Raw genomic sequence first — 26,342 nt, 5'->3', positions numbered from 1 at the left:
TGGAAAAGTCTTTCAGATATTTGTCTGTGCCCACAGCAGGAGGGGAATCTATTCCAGGAAAAGGTATAGGGCATGTTACCTTTTCCTCAGGGGCAAACCTGGACAGGGACACATAGCTCCTGAGAGGGGATCTTGCCTAATGCTATTGTGAATGAGAGACTTTACAGTAAGGTGAAAGGGAAATGCTGAAAAAGGAGGCTGGGTTTTGGTAGGAATTCTGCTAGGACTGGATTGAGAGAATCCTCCAATGAATGACTAGAGTTCTGGATAAAAATGGTACTTGGGCAGTTCATCTTTGGGGCTCCAGCACAGCTCCCTTTACATGGCTGCGTGGAGGTGCTGGGTGCTGTGGATAAACCCAGTGCTTTAGTCTTCCAGGGTGAGGATGCAGCAGCCTACCTGATGGCCGGATCCCATTGGCTCAGGCCCCTTGCAAAAACCCATACTGTGAGGAAGGTGCACCTCCCTCAACAGAGAGGTAGTTTTTTTATCCCAAGGACAGAGGAGGTGGTGTGTCAGAAAGCAGGGGACCCAGCAATCTGGCCGTCTGCTACCCACACACCCCCTGTTAATCACAGGCTTACTCGCCTTCTTATATCACAGGGCAAAGCTTGGGGCCCTTTAACTCCAGGAGTGGAATTAGAGTGGGCGGAGCCAACGCTGAATATCTTGACCCAAGAGCTGAACGTCAGCGGCAATCGAGAAGAAGAGGACTTGAGAGAGGACGCACGAGGAGGACCGCAGAAGACGCCAGCAAGGGAAGAAAACACAGAGGTGAAGGAACAGGGCGGAAACACCAAACACAGGACAGCAGCAGGAACACCCATATTCGCCACCTTGGGGACAGCAGAAGCTGACCTAACTACTGCAGCTGCCAACCCCTTAGACGAAAGTGCCCGCAGAGACGCCCATGGACCCAGCCACGTTCCAGGAAGAACGTGGCTATGGCGGGTTTGTAAAAAGTCACTCCTTGGGTGGGGAGAGTGTAGGTGTCAGGAAATCCTAAGAGTTGAGCAGTTCACAGGGTGCTTAAGCCTGGCCACGAATGGCCCCTGCACTTATTCGTTTGTATAGATGCATGATACCTGGGACTCACTTCTTTAAACCGCTGGGACGGTAGACAACGTTGTAACGCCCACTTTACAAAACATTGTTATCCTTGTTTTTGCTTGACGCACCCTTTCACCGGGTGAACTTGGTGACGGGTACATAACAATAAATAAGACAAACTACTTACCTGCCGCACTCTCGTCTCTTCCCTCAAGGTACTTGGCAGGACAAGTCGTACATCCATGGGTGAAGCCTACAAAACAGAGAAGAATGAGCTATTATGCACTATATTTCAGAAACGTCCTGTAAACTCTTAGAAATAAAATCATCCGAAAACAGTATCACTCTACAAGCTGTCGACCTCTTATTCAAAAAGAACATACATTCCAACATGGTGTCTGTTGTTTCTGTGTGTGGTTCCATACAATGGCCGTTATGTACCAACACTAAGGGCTTGTTCCATAATGTTGTGTGGGAGGGCATAGGAAACAGCACAGGAGCAGTCCATCTATGAATTGCAAGTGGGGCCACTAATGAGGATGACTGCTGAAAGGCTAGGCTGTGTTAAACACTCACCTGAGGTCCCTGCCGGAGTTGGCTGGAGTGTGTGTTGCAAGGTCCTAACTCCCATACTATGTACAAGAAGCCTGACTATCTTGCATCAAGGCAACATCTACCTCGTGGGGGAAAGGGGAAAGGAGGAAAGAGACAATGCTCTGGTTTCTAGTGAATTCGGTATCTCAGAATAGCCTGTGGTAAGATCCGCGCTTCTAGTTCCACTCAGGCAGCAGGCCAGCACAGCAAAGCAACAGGCAGAGTGACAGGTCCTCCTCAAGCAACCTGCTCTTTTCCCTGGCAGAATGTCCTCAGTCTAGAAGTGTTCTGAAGTTGTGGGGTCAGTAGTCCAATACTTATACTCATTTCTGCCTTTGAAGTATGAAGACTTCAAAGGAAAGTCTTTGTAGTGCACAAGACCCTGCCCTTCCCTGTCCTGGCCCCAGACACACTCTAGGAGGTTGGAGACTGTCTTGTGTGAGGACAGGCACAGCCCTATTCAGGTGCAGGCATCAGCTCCTTCCACAACTCTAGCCTAGGAAGACCCATCAGGATATGCATGACACACCTCAGCTCCCTTTGTGTGACTGTTCTAGAGAGAAGTCATAAACAGCCCAACTGTCACTCTGACCCAGACGTGTATTCAGCAGCCAAGCAGAGGCACAGAATAGGTAAGCAAGAAAATGCCCACTTTTTAAAAGTGTCATTTTCCAACTTGCAATATAAAAACCAACTTTACAAAAGATGTATTTTTAAATTGTGAGTTAGAGATACCAAACTCCATTTCTCTATCTGCTCCCAATGGGGAATTACACTTAAAAGATATCTTAAGGCAATCCCCATGTTATCCTTTCAAGAGAGAGGCCTTACAATAGTGAAAAACACATTTAGCAGTATTTCACTATCAGTATGTGTAAAACACACCAATACATGTCCTATCTTTTAAATACACTGCACCCTGCCCATGGGGCTGCCTTGGGCATGCCTTAGGGGTGACTTACATGTAGAAAAAGGGAAGGTTTTGGCCTGGCAAGTGAGTTCACTTACCAGGTCGAACTGGCAGTTGCAAACCTCAGACACAGACACTGCAGTGGCAGGTCTGAGACATATTTACAGGGCTACTCCTGTGCGGGGCACATTCAGTGCTGCAGGCCCACTAGTAGCATTTGATTTACAGGCCCAGGGCACACACAGAGTGCTCTTGCACTTTAGCACTGGTCCGTAGTGGTAAAGTGCCCAGAGTCCTAAAGCCAACAAAAACAAGTCAGACAAAAAGAGGAGGAAGAGGAAAAAAAGTTTGGGGATCAGCCTGCAAATTGGCAATTTCCAACCATGTAGACAATTGAAGGGAGAGGGGCAGGATAGATACAAAGATGATCAACTTAGAGGGCATGCCACTTTCATGGAGGTAGACAAAATTACTTGATTGGGGGATTTTTGTTTTACAAAAGTGAGCAGTTTCAACAAAGTACCATTTATTTCTTCACGCTGCCAGAGGGGAAGCTTGAAATGGTGAAGAATACGACAAAGGGGTCCTACCTCAGTGTCCTGGGGAACCAACTGTGGCACACTGTGAATGACTTGACAAGCACTATACAGAAGATCTTCCAAAGTAAGTTACTTATTGTGTTAGTTTGTTCAAGGCTATTAGACTCCTTACAAAGAATCTGTTAGGAAAAGGCAAGGAAGCAGGAACAATAATTGTCAAATTGGCAGACCACAGACAAAGATGTAGCAAGAAATGCCATGGGGAACTCCAGCCTTCAGTTCAAAAACAATAGAGTTCATGCATTCCCAGACAACAGCATTGCAGAGAAGGGGGTACTGCAACCAATCGAATAAAAGACGATTCACCACGGGAATTGAAGCATCATTGTGCTACCCTGCTTGATCGAGGGTAAAGTACGAGAGGAAACTTTAATTCTGCTGGGGCAGATGCAACTTAACAATTTCTACATGTACACAACATCTGCCCCACTGACGAGTCTGGAAGTGCTCCATAATGTTCATTGTTTGACTTATGTGTATGGTCTTTTCAATTAGACCATTTGATGTATGATCTCCTTTTGTAGAACTAAAGGAGATTTAGGTCTGTAATTGGTTTTCCAACTCATGATTCACTTTTATAACTCATTATTTGGGGCAAAGGTGCACAGCTGGGAGATGTTTCTCATTGTTTCACCCTTCTTGAAGATAGGAGATTAGGTCGGTGGGTATTATACCCACTGGTTTGGTATTATTAAATTCTTCACAGTGTAGGTCCCCTTCAGACATAGCATTACAATTGTGTTTTGAGTTGGAGTTGCATTCAGGATACTGCAGCATTTCCTTTTTGTTAATACAAATCAGCTCATCAGCGCTTACTCCAAATATTCCCAAAGCTGAAACAATACTGAAAAGAAGAACTCTGCCTGTCTGCTTGGACAAGACACCTGAAGGACTCCTGATTTCAACTGGAACTGAGGCACTAAAACTCCTCCTAAATGGTCATCTGGCTGGATTCCTCTTCACTGGTTTAAGGACACAAGAAGAAGAGAAGGATTCTATTGTATGATCCAGCTGGCCAGTTATGAGTGGAATGGTCTGAACCTTGCGAGAGCCCTGTCTGGAGAGAGACCAGGGCCCATATTTATACTTTTTGACGCACAACTGCGCCAACGCAGTTGTGCGTCAAATATTTTAACGCCGGCTAACGTCATTCCAAAGCGCCATGCGGGCGCCTTATTTATTGGATGACGTTAGCCGGCGCTGCGGACTGGTGTGCGTAAAAAAAAATGACTCACACCAGGCAGCGCCGGCGTAGGGGAAAATGGAGCTTGGGCGTCAAAAAATGGGGCAAGTCAGGTCTGAGGCAAAATTTTGGCCTCAACCCGATTTGCGCCTTTTTTTTTTACGCCCAACCCCCATTGAAATGACTCCTGTCTTAGCAAAGACAGGAGTCATGCCCCCTTGCCCAATGGCCATGCCCAGGGGATGTATGTCCCCTGGGCATGGTCATTGGGCATAGTGGCATGTAGGGGGGCACAAATCAGATCCCCCTATGCCACAAAAAAAATACGAAAAAAAATACTTACCTGAACCTACCTTAACTTCCCTGGGATGGGTCCCTCCATCCTTGGGTGTCCTGTTGGGGTGGGCAAGGGTGGCAGGGGGTGTCCCTGGGGGCATGGGAGGGCACCTCTGGGCTCCTTCTGAGCCCACAGGTCCCTTAACGCCTGCCCTGACCCAGGCGTTAAAAAACGGCGCCCATCCGGCTGGGCGCCGTTTTTTAAGGCCTGCCCCCTCCTGTGCGTCAAAATGACGTCACAGTATAAATATGGGGCACAGGCGTTAAAGTAATTTTTTAGAAGGGAACGCCTACCTTGCATATAATTAACGCAAGGCTGGTTCCCCCTTCTAAAAAATTACGCACATGGTGGAACTTTGACGCCCGCGGGGTCGGACGTCAAAGTAGAAATATGGGGCAGTGTTTGCGCCGAATGTGCATCAAAAATTTTGACGCACATTCGGCGCAAACAGAGTATAAATATGCCCCCAGGTTTCTAAAGACCTATCCTGATGACCTGGGGGCCAAAAGAGATACTAGAAGTGACTTTCTCAGCATCAAGAAATATTACAACCCCTGGTTGAAGCAGGAAGGAGGGGCAGAGGGACCAGCCTTTCTCTTGAGCTGTAGTGGGGTCCCCCAGAAGAGCATCAGGAAGATTGAAACCATTGGATACTAGAAGCAGGAAGATCACTAACTTTGCCCATGACCTCATAACCTCTGTGAGCTTATTTATGATTTTAAGTTGTTTACGTCTCTGGTGTAAAAACGGCCTTTGGTGGCCATTTTGATGCCACAATGATATCTATATGTTCATTGTTCTTATGGTTATTTCTTTCCAAATGTGCCTTCAAACTTTCATTTATGTAGTCCCTCTAAGCTCCTCTATCCATTTTCTGTCATTTTCCTTATTAAATTGTATTTTTGATTTTTTTTAAACTGGTTTGTTAACTTTATTGTGCTCTTAACTTTAATGCTGTTTTTTATAATTTGAACTTTACACTTGTTGCCTGTATATTTGCCTTTAAACCCTCCACCGTCGTTCCATTGGGGTCACTTACACTACTACTTCTTCCATCCATACATATATGCATACATACATAGCACACATGTTTCTATGGAGCTTTCAGCTGCTTGTGCCACCCCTACTATGGGTTCATCACGGTTTCCCATTGAACTATATTGTGACCTAACCAACTTGTGTTTATTGAGTTGCTAGGGTACACGCTCCCAAATTAATATTACAGTTTCAGATAGCCCTGCAATCCTCATTCAGTCCAACAAGAAATGAGGGACTATAGGAACTCACAGGCAAAAAGCAGCATCATTTCACAGACCTCTTCTTAAGCTCAACCAGCTGTGAAACAGTGGACCATTCATAAATACATATGAGCAGTGGCATCTTTCCTTCAGTGATGCTGGAGGAACAATAACATGTCGGCTATAATGCATCTTGTCATGGGCAGAAGTGCCGCATTTCATTTTGGCAAGGGGGCAGCCCATCTGAGCAGCCCCACCTTCCTACATACCACATTTATCCTAAAAAAAATTGGCTTGGCAAGCTGCCACTCATAGAGCCCCATCCTTTGTGGGCCATTGAGACTAATTGGGCCAGAGAGTAGAAGGGAAAGGAGGTTATAGTGGGACCATGGAAATGTTTTTTACCTTACACTGGCAATGCAGAAACTGGCATGGTATGGTCCTTTAAATTATAGGCCAATATATTTGCATTATAATAGGTCTTTACCTGTGATGGTAATGTGGAAAATGGTGACGCAATGGTAAATTATAAAGCAGTGCAAACAATTTCCTCAATAGCAGCTAAAACCACAGATTGGGTGGTGTACCTACAATGGGATTCTGTTTCAGCCCAGTTCAAAAGTTGTAGGGACTAAAGATAACTAGAAAGCAACTTCACCAGGGGCCATATTACAAAGTGCCCCAGGACACAACAGGCATTTGCACTCACTTTGTGCACCATCAGGGCACTTAGGTATTGCAGAAGAGGCTGCAAATGCTTCTACGGCCCTTTCTGTAATATAGATACCTCTGCAGCTATATGTGCACCAACGCTATCTGTATTACATAAGGGGCCACACACGTATTTGCATCCCTACTCTAATATCAAAGTGTCCCCGCAAAGCAGACGCAAATGCCCGTTGCGCCCCCAGGGCACTTTCTATATTAGGGCCCCTGGTGTTTCTTCATCACATTCGAGATGGCAGGCTGGAAAGTGATAGGTTGATAATTCTTCACGGCGTTTAGATCGAGGACAGATGTAATAATGTCCTTCTTCTAGGAAGAGGGCACAATGCTGAGGACAGGCATAAGTTGAGAGGGTCACAAATCTGGCCTCTGAGCGCTGTGCCAGAACCTGAAAGTTGGCCAACTGATACAGATCATTATTAGAACCAAATGTAATGGTACTCAATGAGATACAAATCTCCTCTAAAGATATATGCAACATAATAGCCACTTTTCTGGTCCTTTAGGCCTTCTAGCTAGACTGATGGAGGACAAAGGTAGGTGCTTGCTGAATGTTATCATCAATTGTAATAATCTTATCTATGAAAAACGTGGCTAGCTTGCAACAAAGATCTTTAGAATGGCCGACGAAGTTCATTCAGAAGAATTCTCGCAGCATATCAGTGGCCCCTGCAAACCGTCAATAACCCATTCCAGAAAATCTTAGAGAGGGCTCGGATGATTGGATACTTCAGTCGTTCACAGGTCACTAAAGGTCTCTTGAATGTCCTGAGGTACCTGCGTCACATCAAACTGATTTCATTAATTATACAGCCCTACAGGTACAAAGACGACTAGGGAATGGAGGGGAAGTGGGAATTGTAGTCAGTAGGAAGTGGACCTTGCCCTGGTTGGAACTTCTAAAATGTGTCACCTCTAAAGCTTGTAACTTGTAAAATCCTCAAAAATATGGCAGACCACCCAGACCAGTAAGAAAGTTGAAGATGATTTCCTGGCTGTATATAACTCCATTTAGAGGCCCTTGGCCTAAAGCAGGTTAGTGACACAATCAACACATGACTAGGGATTGGGCGCTACAATACACCAATTTACAGGTGAAGAAGATGATGGTACATCCAGTTCTCTAGTGGGATCCAACAATGGAGCCATACATCATTGACATGCAGAAGAGCTGTAACATACTTTGCACATGAAGGCTGAAAGCCCTCAAACAAAGCATTAGACATGGGCATGGTCATGAGCTCACAGTTACAAAATCTAATTAAAGTAACTCCTCATAGTCATGTCTGTTCCCATTGGTTCCCATTCCGGACACTTAAGGACTGCTCTCCTGGTGTACTGACTGTCATGGTGTCATGTCACCTTCAAATACCTAGGCATTCAAATATCTCACACCACAGAGGATCTCAGGGAAGGCAACCTAGGATGGGCAGTACGCTCGATTCGTGGATCACTGCCATTCTGGGGCTCACTACCACTATCACCCCTAGGACGAGTGGCAATTGCAAAGATGATAGTGCTCCCCAGATTGCTATATTACTTCACAGCACTCCCACTGGTGCTGCCCGCTCATTTTTTCATTCACTTAACGGATTGATGCTAGAGTTGAGGTGGGGGAATAACTGACGTCGGGTCGCCCTAGCTACCACGCATAAACTGCTTGAGGAAGGGGGACTAGGCATGCCTAAATACGAATTATATTATGCAATGATGCAACTACAATGGCTTCTCACCCAACTTCGGTCAACCCCTACAGCAGAGAAGATAATGGTGCAGTATAGACTGGGTCTGACGGACACAGCCCGAACATGCTGGCATAGATTTGTATGGAATGGAAACCCAACATCACCTTATTCCCCCATGATCCCACTGCTGGGTGTGCAGGGCCCAAGGGTTATGAAAATATTTCACACATTGGGGCCGTGTTTGGTGGCTGGCCTGAACATGATTTGTGACCTTTTTAGGGATGGTTCGCTTATGACATACGTAGACATAGAGAACACCTACAACATAGGCCCAGGACGGTTCCTAACCTATTGCGCCATGAAACAGCTTATACATAGCACATGGCGGAATGTGACATGGAGCCCCCAACATCACATATACTTCACTTACTACTGTCAAGCCCACGGCACACAAAAGTGGTATCCCTGTTGTACAGCACTCTCCTGGGGAGTAGTGGCACAGGCCAGACGGGAGCTAGGCTAGGTTGGAGGTAGTTCTATCTAATCCACTGTCTCAATCCAATTGGACCAGGGCACTCCAACAGGTAAAGTGTGTGTCCCGCAGCCCAAGATTCCGATTCACTCAATTTGATTACTTGCACTAAGCGTACTTGTCCCCCCACTGGCTCCATGGCGTGTTCCCCACTCGTCTCATGAATGCCCACGTAGAGATGAAGAAGCCACTTTCTACCACATGATGTGGATTTGTCTGCCCATACAACAGGCCTGGCATGAAATCGTTATACTAACGGGGGAACTGAAAAAACACCCACTACTCCCTACACCTGAGTCCTGACTACTAGGCATTCACCCCAAAACCAAGGGAGACAAGCAGTTACATAGGTTCATATATCTGGCCTTTGTCCTATTCAAACGCCTCATAGCAATGCAATGGAATGCAACAACTACTCTAGATGTTAATAAATGGCTGAGAGAATTGTTGCAGTGAGCTGGAGCTGAGGCACAGGTACTTCGCTCACTTAACAACAGGGGTGAGGCTGTGGTGGGACGTGGAAAATGGGACACTTACATAGTCCGGACTGAAGCCAAAAATGATTTACACCCCCCCAATTCATGATAATCACCATCCACACAGGTATGACCCGGAGCTTCAGTAATACACTACAGGAGCACGCCCTACTGCAAGCGGCACATGCACTTGTCACACTTACACACACTGTGTGTGACTACATTATGCATAGAGGCGGGAGCTACTATCTCGCACAACAGGGGCCAGTGCCCGGGCAGCAAAGTAAGATCGACTAATGCATCCAACCCAGATACATGGGCAGAACCCGGATTGTATCACCACACCTACACTACCACACACATGCTACCAGGATCACTGACACTAACCACACTTAGCACTATGATAATGTGCAATTATGCACTTGTTCATGCTGATGATAATGTCTATAGATATATATTACTCGTTTTCATCAGGCCCCATGGATCCCTGGACCCTTTTCCCCTCTCCCCACCCTTCCTCAGTGAACCTTTCCTGTAATGTACTTACTTGTATGACGCACACCCAGTCTTCTGCATCGGTTGGATATGTTGTAATGATTAAAATAAAAACAGATTTAAAAAAAAAGAACTCCTCATTACACATTGGAGAACTAATGAAATGTTAGCATTCCAGCATCAGGACACTAAAGGGGTTGCATTGTGTTGATTTAGTAGCCATTATAAAAGCCCACAGAGCAGTGCCCAGCAAGAGCCACTACCTCCCCTCAAGGTGGCCGGCGCAGAAGACAGAGAGAGACCCTTGCCAAAAAGGTTTTAAAAAAGCTTAAAAAAAGCTCAGAGCTAAAGTAAGAGCAATGGCCTTGAAGTGTCAGAACTGAGAATCTCCAGAAAATAAGGGAAGGGACAGAGTGATTAGGGTGGATTATCGACAATCCATTCATAAAGTTAGGAGGTGCTGGTTTTTTAGCCGGTAAGCAGCTGCAGGCAGCTGCATCTGATGGCTGCTGAACATTCTGACTGACGTAAAGCAGTGAAGGCAACCAAGACAACGCTCCCCTTTTGGAAATGGTGATGCAGTCGGGATGCTGGACTTCTCATAAATAAGGCACAGGGGATCAGGAACTCCATTTTGAGAGCTTAAAGCCCCCAATGTGGCTGAAAAACACTGGTTCACTTAATGAGGCTCAAAGAAAAGTAAAAAGAAAAAACAGGCCCAAAGTAGAAGATATCTCTCTATCTCAAGTTACATTGAATTGACATACAGATGATCACTAGGAATGTTACTGTTCCAAGACATCTTTGAGCACTTAGGGCTTCATTTACAACGTTTTGGTGCAGGGCAGCGCTGCAAGCCTTCTTGCTGCGCTGCCCTGGGTCAAAACAAAAAGGCACGAATGCGCTGTATCGAGACGATACGGCACATTCCTGTTCTTTTCCCCTCCGCTGGTGCACAAATTGCTGCCATGCACCAACGCAGTCACCTTTGCACCACAGTGCAAGGGTTCCTGCGTTGAGGGGATGAGTCTTTTTGTGGAGGAAGGGACACCTCTCTGCACAAAAACAATCATGAGAGGCGTCTTCCTCTTTCTATGTGTGCTGCAAAATGCAGCCCAAATAGAAAGAGGACAAAACAGGGAGAAAGATATTTCTCCCTGTTGCACCACCCTTACGCCACCTCTGGGGTGGCGTAGGCTTTTGACACATTCCCAGGTTTACAAAACCTTGTAAATCTGGGAATGCGTCAAAGTCCATGGGTGTTGCGTAGGAACACCCACTGCAACACCCATGGAATACCTCTTTGACCCAAAGTAAGGCAACGAAACATCTTGCACTGCGTTGCCTTACTACATATCAACAAGGCCATGAAAAGTCACGCAAAGTGGCTTTGCGTGGCCTTGTACATATGGGCCTGTGCCACCAGTGCGTCACACAAAGTGATGCATCCGCAGCGCAAGCCGCTTGCAAATAAGCCCCTAGCTTTGGACAGCAAAGGGCACTGCTCTTGTTGGATATCATTGCTACGATCATAGATGCCTCAATCGTTCACCATGTGTTTCTAAAACTTGCTGGACTGAACCTATTTTGAAGAGACCATCACCGATTATTCCTAACCTGATACATTTCACCTTATTGTAGGGGCTCCATTTTAATCAGGCAGGGTTCTGGGAATAAATGACCACTTACCAAATGTCTAGTCTCTTGGAAGATCTTTGGCTTTTTGCACACTTGCAGTTGGGATTCAGACTTGGAATTGGGGCTGCTGCAGCTTTAGTGAATGCCAGGGAGAGGACACTAGACGTGGTGGATCAGAGCTGTAATTACCTGTTCGACCTGGTTGATCACGGCGCCCTGTGGTGGTGGTTTATGTAATTCTTGGCAGAAAAGTCCGCACAGGTTGTCAATCAGAGAGTTAGTACTCCTTCTCTTAATTTACCATTTGGAGTCCTGCAAAGCCTCCTGCTGTGACCTATTGGGGATGAGATGCATGGGGTTCCATATGTACACAGAAGATACGTATGGTGTGTTTCCTTTTAGAAGAAATATGGAGGATGACGCAAGACAAATCAGTATAGTCATGATGCATAATCAGTGATGAAAGCAAGAGAGTTGTCTAGCCAAACAAAACTGATGCTAGTGGCTGCTAGGTTAGCCATTGCCAAATTGGAGTTGGACTATTATTAAATTCAAATTGGGGTGACTATGATCAGAATGTCCCAATGTGCAGGAGAGTAAGATCTTTATATTGGATAAATGGTCTCCATTTTAGATTTTCATTTTTAGCTTGACATTGCTTTCTAATGGTGACTTCTCATATACATTTCCACTAATACGGGAATGTGCTGCACACCCATTTATTCTTGGTAGGCATTGTCGCCCTGTACTCTGCACATTCAGTCTAAGGATGTACAATCAGAATGCAATGCTCTTGCTTTCCTTTTCTGTGCCCATTAGGAGGCAACCCGTTTATGCTCGGCGAACAAAAGAAGCTGTTCTGTAGATTTGTCCCAGTGCAATAAGGAAAGTGTTATATACACAGCCTCCATCCTACATTTGTTGAGAAGATCCCTTCATGCCAGATCATCATGGAACCTGTAGGAGGCTGGCCTGGTGTGTAGTGGGTACCTATGGTACTTACACCTCATACCAGGTCCAGTTATCCCTTATTAGTGTACTGTAGGCAGTGTCTAGATGGCAGGCTGTCTAGAGGTAGCGGTGGATGAGCAGCCAAGGCTTATCTCGGAGACATGCATAGCTCATGCAATACCACTGTAGTCACACAGTACTCACACACATGAAAGAAAATACTCAGTGTTACAAAAATAAAGGTACTTTATTTTGGTGACACAAATACCAAAAATACCATAGAGACTATTCTCCCTTAGGAGGTGAGTAATACACAAATTATATACAGTAGTATGCAGAAATATGCATAAAAACAGTTAGAAAACAGTGCAATTAGTGAAAATCACAATAGTTAGAAAAGGGCCTGAGGGAGCACAAACTATATACTAAGAAAGTGGAATGCGAAAGTTGGTCCCCCACCTAGGCAAGTGTAGTGTGTAGAGGAGAGCTGGGAGTATTAGAAAAGCCCAAAGGTACGTACCACAACCCACCCCAGCGACCAGGAAAACAGGAGTAAATCACAGTAAGTTTCCTAGAACACACACAGAAACAAGAAGAAGAATTATGCAAAACTCAGAAGAGACTGCAAGACACCAACAGTGGATTCTTGGAAAAGAAAACCTGTGGGAGAAGGCGAGTCGGGTTCCTCGAATTATAAATAGAAAAGGAAGAGAGCTAAGCTCCATCACGCTGTTACGCCGAATGAAGGTTGGGAACCGCATGGACAATAGAGAGTCTTGGTTTACCGTTTAATAGAAATTGTGGATTCCATTAAATTTGTTTGCGAAAGACTATCGGGAAACAAAGGAAAGTATACATATTAACATTTGGATCGGTTTGGATGTTTTGATTTGATTTTAATGGAGGTTTGGTTCAATAAGTGTTGGGAGCATATTTGTTAGTCCTGAAGAAGGTGGTGAAAGTATTCAAAAGACCACCGAAACACGTTGACACTATACAACATTACTGGACCCATAGGAGTAGGCCGGAATCGAACAAGGATTGGTGACAGAAATTGATTGGCCTAAGTCTACCATAATTGGGACAGTTTAACCACAATAGACATTTGCAGATGTAGTGTTTTGTCTCCCCTTTGTCGGATTTTATTGTTTTTATATGTGGTTTTAATTGATGTGTTTTTGTGTTTTGTGAGTATTGTGATATTGGGTTTTAACTAATTGGATTTGTATTATTAAATTATGATCCTTAGATTCCTTTGTTTTTAGATTGATCATTTGAGAGATTGACTATTTGAGTGTGTGGGGTGATTGGTTTGCTTTTCCCTTGGGGGAATTTCATTGTTTCACTTCTTCATATACTCAGCCATCCTTGTTCTGAGGCCAAGTACATAGTCCACTATGGCCCTCATTACAACCCTGGCGGTCAGTGATAAAGTGGCAGTAATACTGCCAACAGGCTGGCGGTAACTACTGCCAAATTAGGACCATGGCGGTGATATCTCTGAAAGGCAGCCAATGTACTACACCGACTGCCAGGGCAGAAACAACAGTCACCACAGCGGTAGCCGCCTATAGCCAGGTGGAAGACGAAGTGCAGCCCACCATATTATGACATACCAAACTGCCACCTTTTCCGGGGCTGTACTAACGCCATCAAAAGCCTGGCGGAAACAGAGCTCAGAAGAGAAAGGACTCACCATTGTAGACACAGGGAAGAACCGCGCCGCCATGGAACCAGAACACCAAGGGCCTGATTACAACTTTGGAGGAGGTGTTAATCCGTCCCAAAAGTGACGGTAAAGTGACGGATATACCATCAGCCGTATTACGAGTCCATTATATCCTATGGAACTCGTAATACGGCTGATGGTATATCCGTCACATTTGGGACGGATTAACACCTCCTCCAAAGTTGTAATCAGGCCCCAAGTCTTTCCCATGATCTTCTACGTCATGCTCCACCACGAACACCAACAGCGGCGAAGACGACAACGATGAGTACAGCCACCTAGCACACAAGGGAGGGGGAGGAAAACAATAGTGACACACACAAGCACCACACACTCCCCATACACACAACCAGTTGCACAAGAAAACAATTTATCCCCATAAATCGGTTGATTAATGCAAGGACAACAGGAATTGACAAAAGTGATTGTAATAAGATCAACATCAAAAATAATAAGTCGATGTGGCAATACAACAGAGATGGACATATGTACAAAAAAGGGACACTGCCCAGTCCACAGTTCATAGAGTCCACAGGGCAAAGTCCAAGGCCCCACTCGATCCTTGCGCCAATACGGAGAGAACACTGCAGGGGCATCAGTTGGCAAATAGGCAGGCACCTCGGGGGGGGGCACTTCAGCCAGATGCGGAAAAAAAGACCACTGGTTCTGTAGGGGGCAACATGCCCTGTGCTTGGTCCTGGGGAGTGCAAAGCCACAGTCTCTCAAGTGGGTGACGTGCCCACTGGTTCTGGAGGGGGCAACATTCCCTGTGCTTGGTCCTGGGGATTGCAAGGCCATAGTCTCTCAAGTGGGGGAATACCTCACTGGTTCTGGTGGGCCCAGGCCGCACAGCAGCCCATGGAGGCTGGATCATATGGTGTCCGCCGATGGTGACGGGTGCACTGTGGTAGTGGTAGTGGGAGACTCCTGCTCAGCTCCTGCACCCTCCGATGGCTGCACTGTGGTGGTGGTTGGGGGAGGCTCCTGCTCAGCCCCTGCACTCTCTGATGGCTGCACTGTGGTGGTTGTGGTTGTGGGAGCTCCAGCACAGCACCTGCACCCTCCGATGGCTGCACTGTGGTGGTTGTGGGAGGCTACTTCTCAGCCCCTGCACCCTCTGATGGCTGCACTGTAGCAGTGGTGGTTGTGGGAGGCTCCAGCTCAGCCCCTGCACTCACTGATGGCTGCACAACCACGGATTGTGGCGGGGGCTCTGTGACAGCTGCTGGTGCAGGCTCCTTCCCCTTCTTGGTTGCTGGTGCAGACTCCTTCCTCTTCTTGGTTGCTGGTGCAGGCTCCTTCCCCTTTTTGCTGGCTGGTGCAGGCTCCTTCCCCTTTTTGCTGGCTGGTGCAGGCTCCTTCCCCTTTTTGCTGGCTGGCGCAGGCTCCTTCCCCTTTTTGCTGGCTGGTGCAGGCTCCTTCCCCTTTTTGCTGGCTGGCGCAGGCTCCCTCCCCTTCAGTAATTGTGGCCTTGAATCCTTTCCTCCACGATTAGGTGCTGATGAAACTGGGCCCGTGGACTGTTTGGCTGAGGTGTTTGGCTGGGTTCTTGATACCATGGCCATACGTACAGGACGGGGGGTGAGGGGTAGGGAAGAAGTCAATGGTGGAAAGGAAAAGCTTTTTAGGGATATTGGAGCGGGAAGAGGGAGAAGCAATGGGAGTGAAGGATGAGGGAGTGGTTGTTGGAGGTGTTTGCTGGATTTGGGTGCAGGTGTATGGGTTGTATGCTGTTGTGAGGTGGATGGCTGTTGGGTGTCTGAGTGCTTGTGTTTGTGTATTTTAGGAGGGGGGGCAGACACGGTGGGAGAGGGTACAGGGGACATGTGTATGGATGTTGTGGAGGTGTCTGCCAGTGAGGTGTGTGTTCTGCTTTGGTGTGGTGATGATGCAGGTAGTGGACGATGATGTAGTGCAGTGGTTCCCAACCTTTTGACTTCTGTGGACCCCCATTTTATCAATACTGGACCCCGGGGACCCCCACTGAATAATTATTGGAACACGGGGACCCCCAAGAAGTCATTACTGATAGCTGGGATCTAATATTATTAATTTTTTTAAGCATCCGCGGACCCCCTGAGGAGGCTTTGCGGACCCCCAGGGGTCCCCGGCCCACAGGTTGGGAACCACTGATGTAGTGCATGCAGGTGTGAGTGTGGATGTAACTGGGTGGGAGGATGAGGAGGAGGAGGAGGGGGAGACAATGGAAATAGTGAATGTTGTTGTGTCTGCAAATGAATGGTGAGTGCCTGTGGGATGAAGTGTGGTGCGTGTGTTTGCCTGTGACACCCTTGGGTGTTGTCCTGTGTGCATGCTCATCTGGCTGTGTGCTTGGGATGGGTTGGGGTAGAGGAGAATGGGCCTGAGAAGTGGTAGTTGAAACAGGGACAATGGCTGCCATCAGAGAGGAGGCCAGAGCCTGGATTGATCTCTGTTGGGCCGCCAATCAATGCAGCAAACTAATGCATCTGGGCTGCCAGCCCCAGGATGGCATTCACAATGGTTGATTGCCCTACAGAGATGTATCTCAGGAAGTCAATAGCCTCCTCACTCAGGGCAGCAGGGCTGACTGGGGCAGGGCCTGAGGTGCCTGGGGCGAAGGAGTTGCCCACCCTCCTAGGTGAGCAGACACGTGCAACTCCCTGAGGGGCTGCTGGGAGGGCGGTGCTGGTATGGGGGTGGCAGCTGTAGCTGGGGTGGTCGCAGAGGTGTCCGCCACCACCAGGGAGCTCCCATCGGAAGAGGCATCTGAGCCTGTATTGTCCCCTTCAGTCTCGCCGTGGTGCTCCCCTCGCCCTCAGTCCCACTGGTGCCCTTAGCATCGGTGGACTCTGTCTCCAGGGTACTGTGGGATGCAGCTCCCTCCGTCGCAGTGCCTCGCTCCTCCGCCAGATGATGCTAATGCACATAAGGACAGGATGACAAAAAAAGAAAGGGGGGGAGAGACAAAGGATACACTGGGTCAATGACTGCACCAACACCACTGTTGGTGTACACAGCACCCTCACACACAGGGAACAGGCCTACGCACTATGCATTGCACTACCAGTGATATTGCTAGCCACCAAGGCATGAGGAGGAGCACACCCCGCCAACTGCAGCACACCTGGGACCCATGCAGCCCTGACCAGTAGTGGATGTTAACAAGCTAGGTAGGCAGTATTTCCCCTTCAGACCCTTACCCACCAGATGACCTATGCTGCCATGTCTGGCTTGGCCTGGCGTAGGGGCACCCACTGACACACAATCACCACCCGGATACCACCCCTCCAGCTGTGAGCTTCAATGATGGCCACTGTACTCACCCCCTTGTGGCTGCTGTGATGCCCTCAAGAGCCCATCCAGCTCTGGATAGGCCACCGCCAGTATGCGGGCCATCAATGGGATCAGGGTTTGTCAGGCACCCCTTCCCCGTCAGGAGGCCATCCCCAGCTGGACCTCCGCAGTCTTCCGTGCCCAGCGCCTCAGGTCCTCCCACTGTTTGCAACAGTGGGTGCTCCGCCTGCCATAGACCATCAGGATCCGCACCACCTTGGCGATGGCATGCCATATACCCTTCTTTTGATGGGCGCTGACCTGCAGAGACAATACAGACAGGAGAACAACATTAGACAAACAGTCCAGCCTGTAGCACGTATGACCCACCATATCCGTTTCCATCACTATTGGCACACACATACCCCAGCACTCAACATGTACTCAGCCAAGAGGACATCCCTCCCCCTTACACGATGCCTTCACACACACACCTCCATACATTCATGCCACATGCATTGTGCCTAAAATGTACTCACCTTTTGGTCTGGAGCCCCATACAGCAGTCCGTACTGGGGTAGGACCCCATCCACCAGTCACTCCAATTCCTCTGAAGTGAAGGCTGGGGCCCTTTCCCCAGTCACACGGGCCATGGTAGGTTCCAGACACAGGTCACAGCAGCACATGCAGTGTAGGTCCTCTCCTGTGGAAGGTCAGGAAACGAGTGAGGAATCAGATAGAAATTCGCAGTCACGTCCACAGCGGTGCATACCGTCACCGCTGGAGTAAATCACCATTGGCCACTGTACCCCGTAGGGCCCAATATTAACCAATGAGGACTTGCACAGCGGTTCCCGACCGCCTCCCGCCACGGAGCACAATGTCAGTGGCATTACCTCACTTCCACCTGTCCCTCCATACAGGACAGGCAGACGCCATTTCAGGTGGGGGCAGGCTTATGGAATACTGTAATGCTGCGTCACAGGATGAATAGGCACATACTTGACAATTCACACTGTCCCATAACATGTTTGCAGATTGCAGACTACTGTTGTGGCTCCATTGTTCAGTTTGTGAAAACCTCCTCACTCTTTTGTCCTTTATATTCCTACCACTGCAGATGAATAAGAGATGGAGACACACCCTTGTGTACAGACCCGTGGTGGACTTGGCTACACTGGACGACAGGCACTTTGTCCTCACCTATAGACTGGACAGGGCCACAATCACAGAGCTGTGTGCCCAGTTGGAGCCTGACCTGATATTTGCTATCCGTCATCCCACTGGGATCCCCCCTTTTGTGCAAGTGCTATCAGATCTACATTTCCTGGCAACTGGTTCTTTCCAAGTAACAGTGGGCTTGGCAGCAGGAATGTCACAGCCAATGTTCTCAATAGTGCTGACAAGAGTGTTGTCTGCCCTGATAAAACACATGTGCAGCTACATTGCATTCTCCCAGGTTGAGGATTTGGCCACTGTGAAGGCCGAATTCTTTGCAATGGGACATATCCCCAATGTAATTGGGGCGACTGACGGAACCCATATAGCATTTCCCCCCCACTCCCCACCACAATGAACAGGTGTTCAGGAATCGTAAGAGTTTCCACTCTATGAATGTGCAGATGGTGTGCTTGGCAGACCAGTATATCTCCCACGTGAATGCTAAGTATCCTGTATCAGTGCATGATGCCTTTGTCCTAAGGAATACTAGCATCACAAATGTGATGGCACAGAGTGTGGCTAATAGGCGAGCCCTAGTTCCCACCCACTATATGTTGGTGTATGGCTATGGTGTTGGCCATATAGGATAGTGTGTGGCTAAATGTTGTCCCTCAATATTTGCAAGTGACTCTGGGTACCCAAACCTATCATGGCTGCTGACCCCTGTGAAGAATGCCAGGACAAGGGTAGAACAACGTTATAATGAGGCACATGGGCGAACCAGAAGGATGATTGAAAGAACCTTTGGCCTCCTGAAGGCCAAGTTCTGGTGCCTCCATCCAACAGGTGGATCCCTGTGCTACTCACCCAAGAAGGTCTGCCAGATAGTCGTGGCATGCTGCATGTTGCACAACCTGGCCCTCAGACGCCATGTCCCTTTTCTGTAGAAGGGGGAGACTGGAGATGCCCCTGTGGCAGCAGTGGACCCTGTGGACAGTGAGGATGAGGAGGCAGAGCATGAGGATGTGGACAACAGAACATCTGTAATCCGTCAGTACTTCCATTGACACACAGGTGAGACAGAGCAACTTTCATTTCATTGACTTTGGTTGTATTCTGTGTGGCATTGGCATGCTGGTATTTCCCACTTCTATGCCCACTTACTGTTCCCTCTGGCTATTCATTTTGCAGATGTTGGTGATTTGACAAATAATCCTGGTGTGATCACAACAGCCAGCTACAGGTCATTAATTCTATGCTCATTCTATGTACAGTTGATTTGCAATGGTTGTTCCAGTTTCAATCAAGACATACTCGAAATCGATTTTTATCAAAGGGTGTTTATTTTAGTGCTAATATATAGAGGGAAAAGTGCAATGGGATGGGGTGATGATGGAGGAAAGTCCAGGGTATTGTTCAAGTCTGTTTGTAGCACAGGCGCATTGTCCATGGGGACATAGGAAGGGGAGCAATGGCAGTTCAAGGTGGACAGGGTGACTGAGTGGGAAACAAGGGGGACAATCAGGAGAGTCTCATTTCGTGGCGGGGGTCTTCACAAGTGTCTCTGGCTTCTGTCTGGATCGCAGGGAACGTTTGTGTGGTGATTCACCTTCTGCAGGGGGAGGGGTGCTAGTGGCCTGTGAGTCCTGTGTCCGTGCCTCCTGGACACTAGCGGCAGCGGAAGTGAAGGCTGTTCAGATGACTGGCTAGTGGCAGGGGCCTGCTGGTGTGACACTGCCTCCATCATAATGTTGGCCATGTCTGCCAGCACCCCTGCTATGGAGAGCAGGGTGTTGCTGATGGCCTGCAAGTCCTCCCTGATACCCTGGTACTGTCTCTCCTCCAGTCACCTGATCTTCTGCACGTGGTCGTCGTGTCCTGGGAATGTTGATAGGCTCCCAGGATCTCGGAGAGTGCCTCCTGGAGAGTCGGTCCCATGGTCCTGTCCTCTCCCTGGTGCACAGCAGTCCTCCCAGTGTCCTTGTTGGCCCGTGCCTGTGTCCCCTGAACGGTGTGCCCAGTGGGAGGGTGCTGTGATGATGTTTCCTGATGGGGGAGGCTCTGTGACTGGCCTTGGGTAACCGGCTGTCCAGTGGTCCCTGATGGGCCAGGTAGATCGTCCAGATCCTGAAGACCAGAGTTACTACTATCACTATGGGCCTCTTCAGTTGTGGTACTGGATAGTGCTAGCACCTCCTCTCTGGTGACATTGGCTGGGGTACCTGTGGGGATACAAATGATGTGTTATGGTTAATGTGTTTGACATATTGTACATCCCTGGCTTCCCCTCTAAGGTTGGTGTTGCCCTGCCACCGTTTACTTGTGTATGTTGTTGTATGGTGGGATTGTTAGTTCTCTATGCTTTGCATGCTTTAGTGATGAGTGTCCATGTAGGACTGTGAGGGGTGTCCAAGCATTGGTACAGCATACAGGGCTCAGCATTGGGATTGAAGAGATGTGATGGTGAAGTGTGTGGGATGTAGTGGAGTGATGGGAATGAGGGTGAGGGTAAGTGATGGCATGAAGGTAGGGGGGTGATAATAGTAGAGAGTTGACTTACCAAAATCCAGTCCTCCTCCGACTCCGGCCAGGCCCTCAGGATGCAGTATTGCCAAGACTTGCTCCTCCCGTGCTTTGAGTTGTGGGGGAGGAGGTGGGGCTCCACCACCAGTCCTCTGTATAGCGAGCTGGTGTCTTGCTGCTATGGAATGTACCTTCCCCCGTAGGTCGTTCCACCTCTTCCTGATGTTGTCCCTCGTTCTGGGGTGCTGTCCCACGGCATTGACCCTGTCCATGATTCTCCGCCATAGCTCCATCTTCCTGGCTATTGATATCTGCTGCACCTGTGCTCCAAATAGCTGTGGCTCTACCCTGACAATTTCCTCCACCATGACCCTTAACTCCTCCTTAGTGAAACGGGGGTGCCTTTGTGGTGCCATGGGTGTTATGTGATGTGTGTTGGTGAGGGTGTGTTGGGTAATGTGTTGGGGTTTGTGATGTGGTATGTGGATGTAGTTGTGTCAGTGGTCTTGGCGTCAGTCTCGTGCCAATGATTTCTATTCGTAAGGGGTTGTGGGTACTGTGGGTGTGTGTTGTATAGTGGTGAGTGTATGTGGGTGTGGCGTGTCTATGGGTGTCAGGTGTGTGTTGTTTGAATTGTCCAATGTAGTGTTGTTTTGTCTGTGGGTGTCCATTGTGAGCGCGGCTGTATGTACCGCCAATGGTTTACCGCCGCTGAATGTCCCCCGTGGTGATTCATGGGTCATAATGTGGTGGGTGCTGGTCTGTTGGAGTAACGGTTTGAGTTTTGATACCGCCACTTTATCACTGACCTTTGGTCTGGCAGGTTTGTGTCTGTGACTGTATTCTGTCGGATTGGTGTGTGTGTGTGTCATAATATGGTGAAAGGATATCTGCCGCAGTAAGTTGGTGGCCGTCAGCGTGGCGGTAAGCTGGATTTACCACCAGGGTCATAATGAGGGCCAATATCTTGTTTAGGGGGCTCTAGGGGTTGCTCCCAATCCTCATTTACAAGATCCAATGGGCCCCTAACAGGGTGAACAAAGAGGAGTTCAAAGGGGCTGTAACCCACTCCTTTTTGGGGTACCGCCTCGCAGGCAAAGATGAGGCATGGTAACAGGACATCCCATCTTCTCCTGAGTTTTTCAGAGAGTCCTATAATCATGCCTTTGAGTGTTTTATTAAAACGCTCAACAAACCCATTTGTTTGGGGATGGTAGGGTGTAGTGAATTTGTATGTTACACCACACTCTTTCCACATTGCTTTTAAGTATGCAGGCATGAAGTTGCTACCCCTGTCTGATATAACCTCTTTTGGGAAACCCACCCTGGAAAAGATTCCCAGTAGGGCTTTGGCCACTGCAGGAGCTGTAGTGGTCCTAAGAGTTATGGCTTCTGGATACCTGGTGGCATGGTCCACCACCACCAGTATGAATATGTTTCCAGAAGCTGTGGGAGGGCCAAGGGGGGCAACATATCAAACCCATCCCTTTCAAAGGGTACCCCAACCACTGGCTGTGGGATTAAGGGGGCCTTTGGGGTTCTACCTGTTTTGCCACTGGCTTGACAAGTGACACAGGAGCGGCAAAACTCCTTTATATCTTCTGATATGTGAGGCCAGTGAAAGTGAGGGGCCAGTCTGTCCCAAGTTTTACTTTGTTCCAGGTGTCCAGCAAGGGGAATGTCATGGGCTAGGCTCATCAAAAACTCACTGTATTGCAGAGGGATCACCAATCTTCTGGTGGCACCAGGTTTGTGTTCCCTGGAGTCTGAAAACAGGAGGTTGTTCTCACAGTACACTGTGTGGGTGCCACTGACATCCCTGGCCTCCTCTTTGACAGCTTGCTGTCTTAAACCCTCAAGTGTGGGGCAGGTTTGGTGTGCCACACTTAACTCCTCCCTGGCAGGACCCCCTGCACCTAAGTGTTCAGCTGTGTCAGCTTGATGTTCTTCAGGCGTAGGTTCTGTCCAAGGAGTTGACTCCTCCGCCTCAAAGGGGGAATCATCCATGGAGGGAGGGGTAGGGGATAATTTCTTACCCTTCCTAGCCCTGCTTTTGTGAAGCTCTTGGTCCATACTTTCAGGATCCAGGTTTCCCTGTTCCCTTTGCTTTTTGGCCTGAACTCTTGTCAAAGCAAAGATATGCCCAGGAATGTCCAGCATGACTGCAAGGGCCTCCAACTCTACTTCGGCCCAAGCTGAAGTCTCCAAGTCGTTCCCTAGTAGACACTCTACAGGTAGGTCTGTAGACACCACAACTTTTTTAGGACCAGTAATCCCTCTCCCCCTCACCCTCCCAGTTGAGATCAACAACTGCCATGGGGTGGCTCACAGTATTGTTGTGGGCGTCAGTCACTTGGTACTGATGACCAAGTAGGTGTTGGTTAGGGGCCACCAGTTTTTCAGTCACCATGGTGACACTGGCACCTGTGTCCCTGTAGACCTCAAACTGAACGTCATTTATTAGGGGTTGTTGCTTGTACTTATCCATAATAAGAGGACAAGCAACAAGGGTGGCAAGGTCAATGCCACCATCAGAAACTAAAACAGCCTCAGTGGTTTCCCTAACTAAACCAACCCCCAGTACATTTCTCAGAGTGAGCCCTGCTAGACCATTGGACTTACTATTTGTAGTATTAGTTTTCCCACCACCACTGCTATTGCTAGGGGCACTAGTTGTAGCAGTGGGGGTAGTGGTGGTAGGATGTTTGGTGCTTCTCTTAGGGCAAGAACTGTCTCCTGCCCTACGGTATTTATTTCTACAAATATAGCACCAAGGCTTTTTATTCTGATTGTGATGAGAAGAGGATTTAGACCCACCCCCAGAAGAGTTTTGTGGGCCTGATGAAGACTCTTTACTTTTATCTTTGTCCCCACCTTTGTCATTAGACTTACCATCCTTCTTCTTGTCCTTGTCACCCCCGTATGAGCTTTTCTGCTCACTCTTGTTCTGACTCGTTTGTCTGCCTTCTTTCCCGATTCTTGGGGAGAGGTCAGATCTGAGTGTACCAAGTACTGGTGTAACAAGTCAGACACACAATTATTCAAAATATGCTCTCTCAGTAACAGATTATACAAGCCCTCATAGTCAGACACATTGCTGCCATGTAACCAGCCTTCTAAAGCTTTAACACAACAGCCAACAAAGTCAACCCAGTCCTGTGAGGCCTCTTTTCTGGTCTCCCTGAACTTGATTCTGTATTGTTCGGTGGTGAGACCAAAACCCTCTAAGAGTGCTGTTTTTAGACTAATGTAGTTGTCTGCATCTTATTGACAGTGAGAAGTCTATACCTCCCCTTGTCAGAGAAGGACAACCAGAGAATAGCAGCCCACTGCCTTTGAGAGACCCTCTGAGGTTTACAGGCCCTCTCAAGTGCAGCAAACCACTTGTCGATGTCACCTCCCACCGTGTATGAGGGAACAATTTTATGCAAAGTTCAGGAATCTATGGAGTCCTCCCTGACTCTATAATCTGTGAAACTGTTGCTGCTGCCACCACGGGGTGCTAATCCCAACCCCTGCCTCTTTCTCTCCACTGCCAAGGCCTCCCTATCTAGGGCTAGCTGTTGCTGCTGCAGCCTCAGCCTGGCCTCCTCCAGTCTCAGCTTTCTGAGCTCTCTATCTATAGAGTCATCTCCTGGAGTTGTGCAGTGTGATCCCTCAGACACTGAAGTGACATGAGAGTGGGCAGAAGTGGATCTTTCCCTAGTCTTAGTGACCCTAGCTACCTGTCCTCTGGGTGTGAAGGGAGCCCTACCTGAGTGACTTCCCCTCCCACTACCAGCTACACTAGTTGGTCTGCTAGGAGCAAGATCCTTTGAAGAACCCTCCCCTGGGCCTAGATTATCTTCTAACTCCATGGGGTTAGAGTCTCCTTGCACCTCCTCCTCCTGGCTGCCAGCATGTTCTTGGTTATCCTCAAGAAGGAGGCTTAATAGTAGACTCTTGTTAGGATTCTTCCCCATGTCTAGCTTACTCTCTGAACACAGCCCCTTCAATTCCTTGAAGGTCATGCCCTCATAAGGAGAGTTCATGACCTCAGAGCTAGGGCCAGCTGCAGACGTGATGTGTGTGCTAGGGCGATGTAAGGTGTACCTAACCTGCCTAACCTCTAGTCTCTCAGAAAGAGGTTTAGACACTAGGGCCCGTATTTATACTTTTCTTAGCGCCGCATTTGCGGCGCTTTTTGATGCAAAACGGCGCAAACCTACAAAATACAATGGTATTTTGCAAGTTTGCGCCGTTTTTGCGTCAAAAAAACTACGCAAATGCGGCGCAAAAAAAGTATAAATACGGGCCTAGATTCCTGCAAAAGATACTATCGATTGTCTCTAGGTATGGAGTAGTCTTTCACGTGGAAAGCACCAGGGGACAGAGTGATGAGGCAATTGCAAGTACTTATCCCACTGCTTAACCACCAATGTAGGAGGCTGGCCTGGTGGGCAGTGGGTACCTATGGCACTTACACCTTATTCCAGGTCCAGTTATCCCTTATTAGTGTAGTGTAGCCAGTTTTTAGAAGCCAGGCTCTCAAGAGGTAGCTGTGGATGAGCAGCCAAGGCTTATCTAGGAGACATGCATACCTTATGCGTTACCACTGTAGTCACACAGTACTCACACGCGAAAGAAAATACTCAGTGTTACAAAAATAAAGGTACTTTATTTTGGTGACACAAATACCAAAAATACCATAGAGACTATAACCCTTAGGAGGTAAGTAATACACACATTATATACACTAGTAGGTAGAAATAGACATACAAACAGTTAGAAAACAGTGAAATTAGTGAAAATCACAGTAGTTAGAAATGGGCCTGGGGGAGCACAAACCATGTACTAAGAAAGTGGAATGCGAAAGTCATAAGTGTGGTGTGTAGAGGGGAGCTGGGAGTACTAGAAAAGCCAAAAGGCAAGTACCACAACCCAACCTAGCGACTAGGAAAACAGGAGTAAATCACAGTAAGTTTCCTAGGACACACACAGAAACGAGAAGAAGAATTATGCAAAACAAAGAAGAGCCTCCAAGACACCAACAGTGGATTCCTGGACAAGAAGACCTGTGGAAGAAGGGGACCAAGTCCAAGAAGCACAGAATAGTCCAGGAAGAGCAGGAGCTCCTGCTAACCGGGGTTAAGGTGCAAAAGGAGAACTACCGGTGAAGAAGAAAAGTCAGCACTGCACCCAAGAAGACAAAGTCGGGTTCCTGGAGGATGCAAGTGATGTCCCACACCAGATGGAGGATTGCAGTCCAATTTGCGTCGTC

Source organism: Pleurodeles waltl, chromosome 2_1 (assembly GCF_031143425.1).
Source record: "Pleurodeles waltl isolate 20211129_DDA chromosome 2_1, aPleWal1.hap1.20221129, whole genome shotgun sequence".
NCBI lineage: Eukaryota > Metazoa > Chordata > Amphibia > Caudata > Salamandridae > Pleurodeles > Pleurodeles waltl.
This window is presented reverse-complemented; position numbering follows the sequence as displayed.